Source organism: Hylobates moloch, unplaced genomic scaffold, assembly GCF_009828535.3.
Source record: "Hylobates moloch isolate HMO894 unplaced genomic scaffold, HMol_V3 SCAFFOLD_22, whole genome shotgun sequence".
Taxonomy (NCBI): Eukaryota; Metazoa; Chordata; class Mammalia; order Primates; family Hylobatidae; genus Hylobates; species Hylobates moloch.
Window position 1 is genome coordinate 2,134,177 of NW_026652297.1, and position 16,558 is coordinate 2,150,734.

Here is a 16,558-nt window from a genome sequence, read left to right on the forward strand (position 1 = left end):
AGTCTGGCAACATGGTGAAACCCTATCTTTACAAAAAATACTCACAAAAAATTAGCTAGGCATAGTGGTGTGCACCTGTAGTCCCAGCTGATGTGGGAGGATTGCTTGAGACTGGGAGGCAGAAGTTGCAGTGAGCTGAGATTGCACTACTGCACTCCAGCCTGGGTGAAAGGGCAAGACACTGTATCGCAGACACATGCACAAAAAAGATATTTTAGATTTATTTAGATATCAGTCTTTGAAGTCAAAATTGCTCTTTTGCATACATAAAAGGAAATTATAGGCAACACAAATTGGCTAAAAGAGTTCCCAGATTTCTTCACATTCACAGTCCAATTTTCCTGAAACCCTCTTCGACTCAGAGCCTTGATTTTCTGCATGGTATCACCTTTTGTGCCATCAGGAGCGTTGGCAATGTGCCATTCTTTAAAAGATCGCCCACTATTGTTTCCACCATTTATTTTCAAGCCTCAGCTACTCATTCTGCAAGCTTTACTGCCGGTGTTTTCTTGCTTCACGTGTGACTAGCAATCATTTTGCCCTTTTCTCGGTAATAAAACAACACAACAGTTCCATTTACTTATGGGGCTCTTCCTTTCTTAGGTCTCATAAAACACTTGGCCGCTGTTTTGCAAGAAAATATGAAATTGTGGTCATTCTTCAATGATGACTGCTTCACTAATATCAAATTCTTGCTACACTCTTCTGTTTGCCCGCCTTGCTGCATACACAATAACTGTGTTTAAATGCTACACCACAGTGTAACCTTTTTGAAGACATTTTAAACAGCAATTAAGCTGAAGGCACGGAACTCACCTGACCAAGTTTAGGTATGCGCAGGCAATGACGGCCACTCCCAGCTGCCACACGAGCGGAAGAGCTCTTGTGATGAGAAACGAGATACACCTTAGAACTGGTGAAACATGGCAGTTGCAAGATTAAACCCATATGCGATGCCCATTCTGCCACGCACTGGTTCTAGACCTTCTTGGATATATCAGCTCACTTAAATCCATCTTAGGAGCTAAATATTATCATTCTGTTTTTTAAAGATGAGGAAAATGAGGCAGAGAGAGGTTAAGTAACTTTCTTGAGATTTCACAGCTAGTAAAAGTGGGAAGGCAGAATTAGAACTCCAGTAGCCTGGCTTTGAGAGAACTTTTTTGATTGTGAAGGTGAATCCCTAACTGAAATAATCAAGACGGGAACGAGTTGGGAAAGAGTGCTTAAGGTCTTTGAATAATAAAGACACGGATTAGGGTTGTGTTTGCTGCTGGCTTGAAGGAGGAGGCGGGCCCGGTGGAAAAGAGCAGGTGGAAGGAGGGTGTCTGGGAGCTGGGCCGGGTTGAGCCGTGGCTGTGGCCGCGGCCGGTGAGGACGCCCCCTGCTGGAGCGCTGTGATGGGATTCGGAGCAGCGCTGACTGACAGTTGACGTGAGATGTGTTTCCTGCTCTGAGCTGAGTCACAAATGCCCTCTACTCTCCCCGAAAGGTCGGTAAAAGTGGGTCACACGGCAGGCCTGTGAGTCTGGTGCTTTGGGGACTGAGGGAGAAGGGAGCGGGTAGATCCACAGTCGGGGCGAAGCGGGACGGAGTGAAGAGAGCAGCCCCCAGGGCCGTGGCGGGCAGGAGAGGAGGGTGGGAGTCGTGGCCCGGGCCTCAGCCAGCCTCTGAAGGATGGAGCGCGTTGGATCCTTGCAGCTCTGAGACACGGCGTGAGCCATCTATTTCTGTGTAGGGTTTCCAGATAAAATACAGGACATCCAGGTAAATTTGAATTTCAGATAAAAAACAAATGATTTCGTTAGTATAAGCATATTCCAAGCAACATTTGGGACATACATACTAATACTAAAAACATATTCTTTTACTGGAGGTCTGCAGACATCTGGGTCACAAACTAGATCTTTACAAGGACTTTTGGGGATGAGTTCTATGAGACCTGTTTTACAAAGGAGGAAACTGAGGGACAGAGATTAGACAAGTTGCCCCATAATCACAAGGCTAGTAAGTGACAGAAACAAGCTATGAATATAGAAATTCGAGCCTTCTGCTGATGATAGGTTGACTTCCTCCTCCACACCCTACCTCAAAGGCCAGGTGGTCGTGACGGTTGAGGCCCAGGTGGAGGCAGGGAAGGCCACAGGTCCAGGCTCCTGGGGAGACACAAAGACAACTTCCTGCCATTTCCCTCCTGCCCATGGGGTGAGGCCCAGGGATGAAGAAGATGGGATCTTGCTAACCTCCTGTGGCTCCCCATTGCCCTCGAGAAAGGCCAGACCTTGAACTTGGCGTGTCCTCCTTCTAGCCCTTTCATCTCTGAGCCTGATACCTATTGTTTCTTCTTTTGGAACCTGTGTCACCAACATTTCTCATGGCTAACTCTTCCTCAAACTCTAGGCCAGTGGCTTTCAGGGCTTTTTGATTCAGACCTGCAGTAAGAAATACATTTAATATCCTAACTAATAAACATGATCTCTCAGACAGATAGATAGATAGATAACTGAAACTAACATTTCACAAAACAGTATTTCCTAAGTGTGACGTTGTAAATTCCTCTCTATTTCACTAACAAGTAATTCAGGTCACAACTACTAAGTTGATTTTATGACCCACGAATGGGTTGCCACTCACAGTTTGAAAGACACTGGTGGAGGTTCTGGCTGAAAAATGGCTTTTTCATTGGGAGAGGCTTCCTGTAGGCCCATCACACACAGCCCCGGGAGCATCTGCCCGGGGTTTGCCTTGCCTTTTGTGTTGCTCACGGATGTGATTCTCTGTTCAGCATCAGGCTTCTCCTCTGGACTATGAACTCGTAGAGGGCAGGGTCCATTTCTGGATTTGCTCACCATGGCACCGCAGTGCCTAGCACAGGCCCTGGCCTTTTAGAAGTGCTCAGTACATGTTTGTTGAATGAATCAATGAGCAAACAGCCCTTATACCACCCTAAGCCTACTTGCGCCCTGCCCCACACCTGCTGTGTTGCAGCCACGTGGTGGTCCTCAGGGACCTGGTTCGGGGAGAGGTTGATTCTTGGAGCTTGGATGGAGACAGGGAGCATGTGCATGTGTGCATTGGTGGAATGAGAAGGGGCCAGGAACAAGTCTGCCCACATTTGACAAAGATTAGATGTGGGGGGCTAGGGTCAGGGAAACCTTTCTAATAATACTGCTTTGTGAAATAGTGAGTTCCTACCTGCTTGGAGGGTCCAAGCAGGCTGAGCAAAATGCCAGAAAAGCTTGGCAAGGGTTTGTGCACCAGGGGAAGGGTTGAATAAGCTGACTAATGGGGTCCTGTCAGCTCTGCTGTGTGGGGGAGTACAGGCTGAAGGCTAATAAAGCTTCCTTATAGGAGGCAGCTGGGAGCCATTGTGAGCCCTAGCAGGAGGGGAGAGCAGCTGGGAGAAGGAGTCGCAGGAGGGCATATCTCCTGATACTGCTCCTCCTCTGACCTCTGAATTCCTCCCTGTCCCTGGTTTCCTCCCCCATTACATCTGGAGGGGGCTGTCTGGGCTGCAGACCCCAGAGCCAGTGGTGCCTCTGTAGCCCCCCAGCTCCCTGGGCTTCCATGCACACTGTGGGACTCCTCCTGTCGGGGCTGGGGGGCAGTGGAGAAGCTCTTACCAGCTGGTCCTGGAGAGCTGGTATCTGTTTCAGCCTTATAGGGAGAGACAGGAGCTGTGACTGCCAGAGCCAGGCCGCACCAGGGTCATTACCAGAGAAGGGGGTAGAAATTAGTGATGCCCCAGGACCTTGCTCACAAGGGTCACCCAAACCTGTTTGACTCCCTGCTCAGAGGAGCTGCGGCTGAACCGCCCTGGCTCTCCAGTGCCTGCCTCCAGCATTCGTGGACTCAAGTGACTGGGTGACCTGCAGGACCTGGCTCAGCACCTGCCCAGGGCCCCGCTCTCTCCCGCCCTGCCTCACACCCCCTCCTGCCCCTCCCTAGCCTCAGCCTCTGACAGCCCTGCGCCTGTCCTTAAAGCCTGCCCTGCCCTTCCTTTGCCACAGCTCTGAGTCAGGCTCACCCTTTTCTCTCAACGATGTGAGAAGTGGTTACAAACCCCATCACGTGAATTAGGGATAGGGAGGCTCAAGGAGGTCAAGCTGCCCACCATGTCCCGCGGCCCCGCCCTGCAGCCCCGTATTCCACCTCCATCGTAGCATGGGTCACCCCACGCCGGATGATTCGCTGAAGCTCCGAGGACGAGAGCCAGATTGAATTCGCCTTTGTTATCCCAACATTTCACACATGATTGGCACGGAGTAGACACTCCAAAAAATGTAGAATGAACGAAAGTTTTGTCCAAGATCCAACAGCTAGGAAGCAGCCCAACTATAATTCCAACCCAGATCTTCCTGTATCTCAGCCCAGCCCCACACCCTTCGCCCTCCTCCAGGAAGCCTTCTCTGACTTAGTCAAGGCAGCTTCCCCTTCCCCCAACCCCCTCAGAATCCTGGGCATTTGGATGTGTTCCTATCCCCCTCTCCCCTGCACTCTCTGAAGGCAGAAACTTGGGATAGGGTCTCAGCTTGGCTCTGATCCTGCTCCTTCCCCAGAACCAGGAGGAGCTCTATGAGTGTGGGATGCCCAGGCTGAGGGTGGAGAGCTCAGGAAGGAGGGCCTCACCCAAATCAATGGTGTCTTCCTGCCTGGGATCACCCACCCTGCCTCATCGCCCCTGCTCATCGGGCCAGGGGCCAGGCTTCCACCTGGGACTGGGCTTGCCAGCTTCTCACAAGGGCCAGCCCAAGCCTTGGTATTCTCTGGGGTGGGTCCAGGTGGGGCATCTAATCCTCTGCTCATTTTGCTGCAATTCAGTATCAGCTTCCAATTTGCACGCTCTGCTGCTATCCTTCCTTCCTCCTCTGGCCGCACCATGTATTGTCCACGGCTCTTCTGAGGGCCCCTTGGGTACCCTTGGACTGACCTCATCCCAGGCCTTCTTAGGGCTGAGCGTTGGCCTTGGGATGGAGGGACCACTGTCCCCACAGCGGGAGCAAGGTCTGCATTAGCAGCAGCCGGGGGGTGGATTCAGGTTCCACCGTCTAGGCTGCCTGGCTGTGGAATCCACAGCCACCCAGGCTCTCAGAGCTTCCGTATAAACATACGTACAATTACCTGCACATGGCGGGTGTTAAAAGAATAAGTTGAGGCTTCCCCAAGGGCTGAGGGCCCCATAGCTCTGGGAAGTCCTTTACCATGTCTAACCATGCATCTCTGGCTACAAAATCGGCCCATTCTCCTCTGGTTCTACTTGATGGATGTCTGTTTTCTTGAGATTTTAGCACACTTGAGGCAGTTCATTGTATTTATTTATTCATGCAACAAATATTTATTGAGCACCAGCCATGTGCTGAGCACCAACCATATGCCATTCACTGTTCTAAACTTGACATACGTCAGGAATTGAAACTGACAAAGATCCCGGGCCTGGTGGGGCTTACAGTACAAAGGAGTTTATTCGGCCGATGGAGCAGTTTACTAGATGACGGCCCATCTCAGCTTGTTCTCCTCCACTTTAAACAACCTGCAGAAAAAGAGATGAAAAGAAATTGTAAATATTGAAAAATAACAGTATGTACTCTCAGATGTCATCTTTACCCCTGTCTTACCACACTGCTTGAATTTAAGTAATGTAATGCAATTAGAAGTATGGGCTGTTGCTTAAAAAGTTAAACACAGAGTTAACATATGATCCCACAATTCCACTCCTAGAATCGAAATCAGGTGTTCAAACTGTAACTTGTACACACATGTTCATAGCAGCATTATTCACAATAGCCAAAAGGTAGAAACAATTTAAATGTCCATCAACACATAAACAAATCATGCTATAGCCACACAGTGGAATATTATTCATTCATAAAAAGGAAATACTGATACTTGCTACAGCACTAATGAACCTGAAAAACATTTTACGAGTTTTTCTTTTGAGATGGAGTTTCGCTCTTGTTGCCCAGGCTGGAGTGCAATGGCATGATCAGGGCAGGGGTCACCACTCTTCGCCCTTATTTTCTAGAGCTGCACCGGCCCAGAGCACATGCTCAATAACCGTTTCCTATAACCAAACCCTCTGTCTCACCTGTCACATTGTTCCCAAAATTGCTACTCTTTCAAAAATCCTATCCTGATGGACTAATGGGCAAGCATTTCTTCAACCCAAGGTGACACCACTGGCCTCACCCCTCAATCCACTTTACATCTCACTGTGCAAAGACCTGCCACCTGCCTTGAAGACAGTGAAAATGGGTCAGATGCTGGATTGATGGGCTGTTCGTCCTTGGCCGTTCAGTTATCTGCCCCAGGCATGTCTAAATATCCAACCAAGGCCCCTGGGTGTCTTGATACCAAGTTCCAAATTCTCAGCAGACTCATTGCATGCCACCCCTGCCCACCTTATCACCCTAGGGAACTTCCGGCTACTTCATTCCTCCAGAGGTGACCTCTTGGGTCCCCTGCACACCCTCATACTGCTCAGAATACTGCATGGAGACTGTCCCAGCTGCAACATCCCTGCCTGGGACACCCTCATTCCATAGAGCTCTGGCCTCTTCATCCGCACCCATCCATGAGTTCCCTTCTCCAACAAGCAATCTTTTTTTTTTTTTTTTTTGAGACAGAGTCTCGCTCTGTCACCCAGGCTGGAGTGCAGTGGCGTGATCTCAGCTCACCGCAACGTCCGCCTCCTGGGTTCAAGTGATTCTCCTGCCTCAGCCTCCTGAGTAGCTGGGATTACAGGCACATGCCACCAGGCCCAGCTAATTTTTGTATTTTTAGTAGAGATGGGGTTTCGCCATGTTGGCCAAGCGGGTCTCGAACTCCTGACCTTAGGTGATCTGCCTGCCTCGGCTTCCCATAATGCTGAGATTACAAGTGTGAGCCACCGCGCCTGGCCGAGAAGCTCTCCTTGACCAAGTCCTTCCCCACTAAGCTTTCTCCCTCCCTGTTCTCAGCTCTAGTCAGATTCTGACTTATTTTGGGTGTGGTTCTGGCTCCCCATCAGAGGGTTTAATGTCCTCAAGCAGATTTCACCCTATCCTAGGATCATGGACAGAAATGGAAACAGGGCTAGAAAGCAGAGAACTCTTGGGGGTGCACAGAGGGGAGTGAGGCCCTGGAGGCTGAGCTCTGGGCAGCCAGGACTGCAGGAGGAGGAGCCCCAGGGGGCCAGGTCTCATTCCTGTAGAGCCCCCCCGAGGTTCTCTCCCTGGACTGGTGGGAGCTTCATGGAGCTGTAGGGAGTGTTCTACTGCCTCTGGGCAGTAGACTGCCCCACTGTGGGTGGTCAAGTGTTCTACTGACTCAAATTCCATCAGCAGTTTCCCAATAGTCCCCCGGAGCAACATGAGATAGCCCTGGGTCCCCTAGGACTCCAGCAATGGGCTGGGCAGGGGGCCTGTGGGGTGAAGGGCATAGGATGGGGTTGGGGGTCCAGCTCAGGGGAGGGGTTTCACACCCCACAACTCTGCAGTCAATTTCAAGGAGAGCTGGGTGACCCTAGACCTTTGACTTATCAGAGCTGGAAGGAAAGTTAGTCTTTTCAGTGGTGCCTGGGCCCAGGGCCCAGGACTGCACAATAGTTTAAGTGTTCTCAAACTATTTGCTATATTTCACTGGGTACACTAGGCTCTGAATACTTCCCCAATAGGAGGCTGCAGTCAAGTAACTCAGCCAGAAAGAGCCTCTGCTTCTGCTTTTGACTGGAATTCTGTCCACCCAGGGTGGAACTGCTTGCTATCTGCTGCAGAGCTGAGTCTGCTCTATGAGTCTTTCTTCCGGTTAATAAGAAATGGAGAAACAAATTAATCTTCACTCTGCTCAGAAACATTTTTCTTTCTTTTTTTCTTTTTTTTTTTTTTTTGAGAAATCTCAGCTCACGGCAACCTGTGCCTCCCAGGTTAAAATGATTCTCCTGCCTCAGTCTCCTGAGTAGCTGGGATTACAGGCATGCGCCACCATGCCTAGCTAAGTTTTGTATTTTTAGTAGAGACAGGGTTTCTCCATGTTGGCCAGGCTGGTCTTGAACTCCTGACCTCGCGATCTGCTCATCTCGGCCTCCCAAAGTGCTGGGATTACAGGCGTGAGCCACTGTGCCTGGCCTAGAAACATTTTTCAAAGCATGACATCCACGGCAGCAGTGGCGGTGGGGATAGATAAAAGACGGTGTCTCTTCTGGTGAAAAGGTAGGAAATGATCCACCCCAACCCTGCAGGGGATGTACCTGAGGTCCAGAGAGGGAAAGAGGTTTTTCCCAAGGTTGCACAGCAAACCATGGATACATATCAGATGTGAGCACAAGTCCCTGACTCCTGGACCAGAGCACTTTCTACCAGGCCACCTGACTTCCCCACTCTCCTGGGAACAACAGAGACCCTCATACATGTGATTTACTCCATTTTACATTTAGAGGTTCCTATTCCTCATGAGAGCAGTCTTGCAATACCTCCTCACCTTCTCTCTCCAGAGTCTTTGACCAACCTGTTTGTTCAAGAGTAAGTGCCAAAAGAGTCCATACTATATGATTCCATTTGTATAAGGTACAAAACCAGAAGAAATTGATCTATGCTGCTACAAGCCAGGACAGTGGTCACCCTTAGAGAAAGTGGCACCTGGAGGGGGAAGGAGAGTTTGGATGTTGGCCATGCTCTGTTTCTGGACCAGGTTCTGGTTACACAGGTGTGTTCAGTGGGTGGAAATGCATCAGGTTGCACACTAACGACATGTGCATTTTAAACTATGTTTGTATACTTCAATTAAAATTTTTAAAAAGTTAAATTTAAACGATCAATAAATACTCATCTTGAATGATGGAAGATAGCACCTTGGGCCTGTTTCTAAGCAATGTATTCACTATCGGACAGAATTACACCACCATCAGCCATCCACAGTGCTGTGGAGGCCCTCCCTCCCCACTGCTGCAGCTTGGCCAGTCAGCCAAAGTCCCCAGCACAGGGAGGGGGAAAATTCTGCATCTTGCGATACCCAAGCTTCATCAGGACCAGTAATCTCTGGCCCAGTCACACATAGCCTCCTGGGATTTGAGCCACAGTTGCAGTGGGTAAGGACCCTGAGGGGAATGTCCAACCTGGTGAACAGGGAGAGGGTCTGCACTGGTGGTAAGGCGGGCAGGAGACAGCAGATATTAAATGCCCTCCTGGGGAAAGGACAGCTGCAACCCAGGGCCCGGTGGGCCTTGGAGCTGTGAGCTGACTCAGGTGGACACAATAACATCTTTCAGACAGTTTCAGACTGGCCCAATTCTTGGGTGAAGAATGCAGCTGAGTGTATGAGCGTGTATTGGTACAAGTATGTGCCTGTGAACATGCCTTTGTTCTAGCTGTTCCTTCTGCCTGGAACACTTTATTCAACTGCCTGAAACCCTCCAGCCCTTGTCTCTACCTGGTCAAATCCTAGGCATGCTTCAAGGCTCAGTTCAAATGTGTGATGAGGCCTGACACCTCCTTGCCTCCCAGGCAGAATGAATCCTTTACTCCTTCTTTGGACCCACCATATGACCTAGCACTCATCCCACCAATCAAAATAGTGGGGTGTGCTGCCTCCAGTTCTGGACTGTGCCCTCCCTGAGGACAGGGGCCATGACACTCTAGCTCTCTTGTCAGGATTGCTTAAGGGAATATATAAGTGCATATATCTCTGGGAGCATATATTAGAATCAATTAGGACTATCCCTCTAAACAAAGAAAATCATTAGCAGATTAATTAAGAGTCCTGTTCAGAGTGCTAATTCAAAGGCTAAAAATCTTTTAGCTTAAGCAGGATCCAATGTTTGATAAAACCTGTCATTGGGTTACCGTATTGATTGAGGCTGAGCCTTAGCTGTGGAATGCCTGAGTGTGCAATTCACACATAATTCCTCAAGTGATTTGGGCACATTTTTCTCTTATTGACGAGCATTATAATGACTATAATAAACCAAAGAAACCTCCAGTGAAACAACACATGACTATGCTTGTCAATAAAGGTGTAACCATTAATTTAATGAATGCATTTCCCAAGTGCTTCTTTGTTAAGGATGTTTGCCTAGGTTCTGAGTAGAATAGAAATGGTGTGAATGACGCAATAGCATTCATTTAGTTATCCACTCATTCATTCATTTACCAAATCCTCAGCCCCACCATAGTCCTAGGCTACATGCCAGGGGCCATGGGAAATACTTTCTTTCTTTTTTCTTTTTCTTTTTTTTTTTTTTTTTTTTTTTGAGATGGAGTTTCGCTCTTGTCGCTCAGGCTGTCCCCCAGGGTGGAGTGCAATGGTGCGATCTTGGCTCACTGCAACCTCCGCCTCCCAGGTTCAGGTGATTCTCTTGCCTCAGCCTCCTGAGTAGCTGGGAGTGCAGGTATGCACCACCATGCCCGGCTAATTTTGTATTTTTCGTAGAGATGGGGTTTCGCCATGTTGGCCAGGCTTGTCTCGAACCCCTGACCTCAGGTGATCCGCCCACTTCAGTCTCCCAAAGTGCTGGAGTTATAGGCGTGAGCCACCGTGCCTGGCCTGGGGAATACTTTCAAGTGAACAAGACCCCTGCCCTCAACAAGCTTACCTTCCAATAAGATTGGAGATCCCAGCAGCCTCATTTGAATACAAGACACTATAAGAGGAGTACTAACGAAATGTCCAGAATAAGGCATATTCCGAATGGTGAGCCTGGGGAAAGTTCCCTAGAGGACATAGCATTTGGGTTGGAATGACTTGAATATGCAGGATTTTGTTAATAGCAACATATTTTTTCCCTTCTGTGAAAGTAATTCATGCTTTAGAATGGCCAAAGCAATCTTGAAAAAGCAGAATGAAGTTGTAGTAATCACACTTTTTGATTTTAAAACTTTTGTTTATAGCAGGGTCCTGGGGTCACACCTGGTTCTGCCACTTTCCAAATACATAAATTTATTTTTATTTTTAATTTAATTTTTTTTTTTTTTGAGACAGGGTCTTGCTATGTTGCTCAGGCTGGTCTCAAGCTCCTGGGCTCAAGAGCTCCTCCCACCTCAGCCTCCTAAGTAGCTGAGATTAGAGGTGTGCACAATCGCACTGGCTCCTGATTTTAAAACTTACTACAAAGCTACATTCGTACCCTGTATCAAGACTGTGTGTAACTGGCATAAAGATAGATATCATAGATCAATGGAATAGAATTGATAGTCTAGAAATAAACCCATATATTTAGGGGCAATTGATTTTCAACAAAGGTGCCAGGGCAATGGGAAAAAAAGAGAAATAGCAGTCTTTTCAACAAATGATCCTGGGAAACTGCATATCTACATGCAAAAGAGTGAATCTGGACCCCTAAACAAAAATTAACTAAAAATGATCAAAGACCTAAATGTAAGAGGTAAAACTTAAAACTCTCTGAAAACACAGCCAACCTTGGTGGCTCATGCCTGTAATCCCTACACTTTGGGAGGCTGAGGCAGGAGGATCACTTGAGGCCAGGAGTTCAGGACCAACCTGGGCAACATAGTGAGACGCCATCTCTACAAAAATTAAATAAATAAAAATAATAAAACTCTTAGAAAACATAGAGGTAAGTCTCTTTGACCTTTAATTAGGCAAATTAGGCAATTCAGACATCCAAAGTACAAGTTAAAAAAGATAAGTTGGACTTCGTCAAAATTTAAAACTTTTATGCTTCAGAGGACACTATCAACAAAATGAAAAAACAACTGAGAGTGTGAGACAATATTAGCAAATCATATATCTGATAAAGATCTAGTTTCCAAAATATCTAAGGAACTCACACAACTCAACAATAAAAAGGCAACTCAATTTAAAAATGGGCAAAGGATGTGAATAGATATTATTCCAAAATATAGATACAAATGGCTAATAATAATAAGCATATAAACAGATGCTCAACATCATTAGTTACTAGGAAAATGCAAATAAGAACCACGATAGGATACTACTTCACACCCACTATCATGGCTGTAATAAAAACAGACACTAACAAATGTTGACAGGGATGTCAAGAAATCACAACCCTCATATATTGCTGGCGGGGATGTAAAATTGTGCAGCTGCTGTGGAAAACAATGTGGTATTTTCTCAAAAAGCTAAATATAGAATTGCTGTATTGCACTTCTACTACTAGGGTACCCCAAAGAACTGAAAACAGACGCTCAAGCAGATCACTGTATGCCAGTTTTCATAGCAGCATTATTCACAGTGGCCAAAAGGGAGAAACAACTCAAGTGTCCACCAACAGAGGAATGGATAAACATAGTGTGGTAGGTCCATAAGATGGAATATTATTTAGCTTTAAGAAGGAAGGAAATTCTGACACATGTTATAACATCGATGAACCTTGAAGACATTATGCTAAGTGAAATAAGCCAATCACAAAAGGCCACATATTTCGGCCGGGCGCGGTGGCTCGCGCCTGTAATCCCAGCACTTTGGGAGGCCGAGGCGGGTGGATCACAAGGTCAGGAGATCGAGACCACAGTGAAATCCCATCTCTACTAAATATACAAAAAAAATTAGCCGGAAGGCTGAGGCAGGAGAATGGCGTGAACCCCGCGGGGGCAGAGCTTGCACTGAGCTGAGATTGCGCCACTGCACTCCAGCCTGGGCGACAGAGCAAGACTCCATCTTAAAAAAAAAAAAAGCCACATATTTCATGATTCCATTTATATGAAATATCCTGAGTAGGCAAATACACGGAGATAGTAAGTAGAGTCGTGGTTGCAGGGGCCAGGGAGAGGAATAACAGGAAATAATTGCTAATGGGTGTGGGGTTTGTTTTGGAGGTGATGAAAATGTTCTGGAATTAGGTAGTGGTGATGGTTGCACAATTTCGTGAATATACTAAAGACCACTGAATTACACTTTAAAAGGGTACATTTGTGGTCGGGCACGGTGGCTCACGCCTGTAATCCCAACACTGGGAGACTGAGGTGGGCGGATCACCTGAGGTCAGGAGTTCGAGACCAGCCTGGCCAACATGGTGAAACCTCGTCCCTACCAAAAATACAAAAATTAGCCGGGTGTGGTGACACATGCCTGTAAATCCCAGCTACTCGGGAGGCTGAGGCAGGAGAATCACTTGAAGCCAGAAGGCGGAGCTTGCAGTGAGCCAAGATCGTGCCACTGCACTCCAGCCTGGGTGACAAGAGTGAGACTCAGTCTTAAAAAAAAAAAAAAAAAAGGAGGAAATTTTACATTATATGAATTTTGTCCCAGTGCGATGGTTTGGATATTTGACCCTTCCAAATCTCGTGCTGAAATTTGATCCCCTCTGGCCTGAAGAAAATATACTAAAAAGGAAAAAAAATTTTTTTTGAAGAAATTTGATCTCCAGTGTTGGAGGTGAGGCCTAATGGGAGATGTTTGCGTCATGGTGGCAGATCCCTCGTGAGTGGCTCTCTCTCCTCTCAGCTGCCCTCTCCCCGTGTGATCTCCAGACACACCAGCTCCTGTTTGCCTTCCCCCGTAAATGGAAGCAGGCTGAGGCCCTCACCAGAAGTAGATGCTGGCGCCATGATTCTTGTACAGCCTGTAGAATCATGAGCCAAATTAACCTCTTTTCTTTATAAATTACCCAGCCTCAGGTATTCCTTTATAGCAACACAAAATGGACTAAGACATTCAATAAAAAAATAATTCATGGTTATCATGGTAAATTTGGAAACAAATATTTTTAAAAAGAAGAGAAATTAGCTGGGTGCGGTGGCTCACACCTGTAATTGCAGCACTTTGGGAGGCTGGATTGCTTGAGCTCAGGAGTTCAAGACCATCCTGGGCAACATGGTGAAAGCCCTATCTCTACCAAAAAAAATAAATAAATAAATAAAATAAAAAAATTAGCCAGGCATGGTGGTGTGGGTCTGTTATCCCAGCTACTCAGGAGGCTGGCTGGAGGATCACTTGAGCTCGGGGGGCAGAGGTTGCAGGGAGTCAAGATTGTGCCACTCACTCCAGCCTGGGTGACAGAGCAGGACCCTGTTTCAAAAAAAAAAAAAAAAAAAAGAATCTGGGCAAGACACAGTCCTTGCCCTTGCCCTTGCCCTTGCCAAGGTGGGAGGAGGTGATTTATAATAAATCTGTCTGCCCAAAAGTGAAGTTGCCTGCCTAGTAAATAATAGTTACCATGTGTTAAATACTTTCTATGTGTCATGTGTTAGGTGCTTTAGGTAGATTACCTATTGCGTCCCCCGAACAGTCCTAGGAGGTAGTTACCAGTGTTATTACTCCTTTATACAGGTTAGCAACTTACCCAGGTTTCTAGATTTGGAAATGGTGGAGATTCTGACCCCAGGAGAAAAGACCTTCAAGCTCACACTACTAAGCTGCCAGCCTCCAAAGTGCACGTGATGACTGCCTTTGCCAGAACTGCCATGAGGCACTTGCATACCTCTTCGACATCACTGAGTTGGGGGCCAGACACTGGGCTGGGCGATGGGGACACAGTGGTGACTAAGGCAGGGCCCGCCCTCAGGTCATGCACAGAACTGAGGCGGGAAATATACATGGATGTTGTTCTTTTCATTGCACAAAAGAGAAAACTGACACTTTGAGAGGTTGAGAGGCATTTCTGAATTTTACACGCGATGAAGCATGCAAAAGCTTAGCACAGTGCCTGACATGTAGTAAAGCTTGATAAATGTCAGCTGTTGTTATTATTTCCAAAGTCACACAGCTAGTCTGTACAAAGCTGTGGCTCAAATCCAGCTCTTCTGGTTCAAAACTCAGTGTTCCTTCAAGAGAAGTGCCTGGCAAGGAAGAGCCTGGCTATACAGAGGTGGGTTCGGGTTGTGTGGTTCCTGAAGCTTATACAACTTGCGGCGAGCTCTTTAAGAAAAATAAAAATTATAAAATATACAAAAATATGTGGCCATGTGAATGCATGGCTAGGGCCTATTCCAAAGTCCTAGAAGAGCCCATGCAGGCCGGGCCCTGAAGCTTAAGCTTTCTTACCTCCATAGCAAGACCACTTCTGCTACTACATGCGGAAGATTTGCTCCCTGTGTGGTGGGCTGGCTGGCTGGCCACTGAGGTCCCTTCGGAGACTGAGATTTTGTGATTCTGTGTCCTGTAGTCTATGCAGGAGCACTACACTCAGAAGCAGGCCAGGGGGCTCCTGCTCCGGCCCAGTGCTTTAGAGGGCTCTGCCATATCACGTATATCCACAGCAGAGACATCTGAAGGACCAGTGACCCTCAGGACACATCACTGCCTGGACCCAAACATCCACTCTCATGACCAACACCAGTCAGGCCCCAGGGAAATGCTTCTTCACACCTCTTACCTCGTGTTCTCGAAGCCAAAAGCTCTGGAACCCTAATGCTGGGAAGGTGTGTAGGTTGTAGGCCTGCCACGTGGGAGGCAACACTGCTTTCCGGGCAGGGCACAGGAAGGATTCAGGATTAGCTCATCCAAGCTTTCTTCTCAGATCCAGTGAATGTAATAGACTCCTACCTAACAAAGTATCCTTTCCCGGAAATGCCGAGTGTCCCTATTCTTGTATCTCTTCCTGTTCCAATTCATGGTCCTGGACATACACACGAGCTAGTGCAGTATTCACAAAACCTGCATGTGGCATTTGAGGAATGTTTTGTAAGAATGATTCTCATAACTCTTATATTTTTGCACCTTTATAGGTCTAGACGTAACATGTAGCAGCATGGTACCAGTTCTTTCCATCACTCTACAGCAGCAGTGCTCAAAGTATGGTCTGAGGATTCCTGAGAGTTGTTGAGCTCCTCTAAGGAGTCTGTGGGGGTCAACATCATTTTCCTAATACAGGTTGTGCAGCCCTAACCTGAGAATCCAAAATCTGAAATGCTCCAAATTCTGAAACTGTTTGAGATTCAACATGACCCTACAAGTAGAAAATTCCACACAGGACCTCATGTGACAGGTCATAGTCACAATCCAGACAAAACTGTTTCATGCTCAAAATTATCAAAAATATTTTATAAAATTACCTTTGAGCCATGTATATTAGGTGTATATGAAGCCTAAGTGAATTCTGTGTTTAGACTTGGGTCCCATCCCAAGGTATCTCATGATATATATGCAAATATTCAAAGAAAACATCTGAAAACCAAAACATTTCTGGTCCCGAGCATTTTGGATAAGGGATACTTAACCTGTAAGGCTAAGATATCATTTGCCCTTTTCAGGCTAATTCTTTCACGAGTGTACAGTGGAATTTTCCAGAAGCTACTCAGTGTGTGATGTCATCATCACTCTGATGACTAATGGGATGTGTGCTTGTGTGTTGGGTTTTAAAAGTTATCAGTTTTAATTTCTAATTTGGCAAAAATTGATAGTTATAATTTATATAAACAAAAGGGGTCCTCAAAAGGGATCTTTGGGGTCCTCAATAACTTTTAAGAGTATAAAGGAGTTCCAACCTCAAAAAGCTTGAGACTTGCTTGATACTGCTTTAAGAAATTTTCATGATGTACAGGATAGCACTTTATATGATGAAAGAAAAACATTTTTGTAATTTTGTTGACAGTGACAATTTAACATACACCATCCCATTATTTAGTTTGTACGTGGCATATAAAATCCATGGTTTAGTTTTGTA

General features: G+C 46.7%; 1 long non-coding RNA gene across 2 annotated transcripts; it reads left to right on the plus strand.

Moving 5' to 3' along the window:
- Positions 1–1,423: 1,423 nt before the first annotated feature.
- Positions 1,424–16,315, plus strand: LOC131382282 (uncharacterized). Of its 2 annotated transcripts, none has more exons than XR_009211596.1 (3): positions 1,424–1,492; positions 12,113–12,248; positions 15,621–16,315. It is a non-coding gene; the product is annotated as an uncharacterized LOC131382282 (long non-coding RNA). The 2 variants fall into 2 exon arrangements; XR_009211597.1 differs by lacking the exon at positions 15,621–16,315 and adding an exon at positions 14,224–14,416.
- The last annotated feature ends 243 nt before the right edge of the window (positions 16,316–16,558 follow it).